This window comes from Camelina sativa, chromosome 1 (genome assembly GCF_000633955.1).
Source record: "Camelina sativa cultivar DH55 chromosome 1, Cs, whole genome shotgun sequence".
NCBI lineage: Eukaryota > Viridiplantae > Streptophyta > Magnoliopsida > Brassicales > Brassicaceae > Camelina > Camelina sativa.
In genome coordinates, this window is record NC_025685.1 from 10557215 (window position 1) to 10558842 (window position 1628).

Genomic DNA, 1628 nt, shown 5'->3' on the forward strand with positions numbered 1-1628 from the left:
TGAAATAAAACATATTAAAGAAACTTATTCTGAACATCACAAATACCAAAAAAAAATAGTGAAAACATACTAAGAAGAAATTGGAGAAATCCATTTGTAATAGAAATAATTACAAATGTAGTTGGTAGATTGTAGAATTTTAATTAAAAATTTATAAAGTATTCTATTTTTGGATAAATACACATATTTAAAAGTTAGAATAATCTTAGGAGTTTGTAGATTTAGGAAAAACCAAAACAAAAAAAAACATTGTGTAGAAACATAGTAGACTATACATATTTAAGTAGAAAAATTTGATATACCTGAACATAAATTTTTTTTTGTCAAACAATTAAGATAAAATGTACTATTTGATGTATAATGTGATGTTTATGGATAGAAATGAGTTCAATTATGAGATTCATTAATATGAAGCAAACTTTACGTGTAATACAACACTCTCAAAGAAACTTCACAACAAAGAGTGGGTACATTCCCTAAGAGTTTTTTACTTTTATGTTAGTAATTAAATATGAAAATAGTGATGATCTGCCTTCATAATCAATATAATGTAAGTGAGCTAAAAGAATGTGAAAAAAGAGTAGATGCAAGAGAAGAGATGACGAGTGTATACTGGAAAATAAAGAAAGACTAAGTGGGTAGTGAGAATAAGTGGGGGTAGTGCAGAAATTTTTTTCTGGTATAGAGACACAAGAGAATTAAATCCTGCTCTTTTTGAGATACCCATTTTCACAAATACTCTTTTTGAACAGTTTTCATTTTTGTCCTATTTTACACAATAAATTAATTTTTAGAATATTTTTTTAGATTTGGATTCTCTATTTTATATTTAGGGTACAGTTTTATGGGTTAGGATTTAGTATTTGGGGTTTAGGGTTTAGAATTTTGTTATTTTATATATTCGAAAGGGGTATTTAAAAAAAATAGACACCATAAAAAAGTACTTTTTAAAAAGTGATATTAAAAAAAGTTTTTTTTTTTAAATTCCTCTAAAACATTATAGTTTCGCGGGTGGGCAAGTTAAACTCTAGTATATTTTCATTAAAATATTATATCTATACTGTATCATATTTTCATTAAAAAAAATATTTGTTATTTTAACTGGTTTGAGTCCATAAAATGTATAGTTTGTTAGAATTCATATAAGATAATTAGTTTAGCTATTTTAAAATGTATTTTTTCTTTACTTTAAACGGTGTAATTTAGTAGTGCCGGATTATTTTTTCTTCCCATTGTTAATCTTTTGCGAAAATTAAATTTTATTGTCGGCTTGGAGTCTTTTTTTTTTTTAGTAAAGAGGGCCAACAAAAATTAGTGGGTCACAGACCAATATTGTTTCAACTAGTTTTTCTCAAGGCCAGCTCTGCATAAATGTGCAACAACCATTTTTTTTTTCAACAAACATTCGGCTAATTTAATTTACAAGGTTAATAGTATTCCTCTCTAAAAGGTGGTAAATTGTTAAAAACATGCACAGAAAACAGACTTAGACCAAATCACTGGACGCCAATTTGTCACGGGTTTTTAAAAACCTAATCGGATGTGCAACAACTTTATGATCACTTGATCAGTAGTAGTATCCTTGAACCTAAATCGGTTGAGTAAAAAAAAAAAAAAAAAAAAAAAAA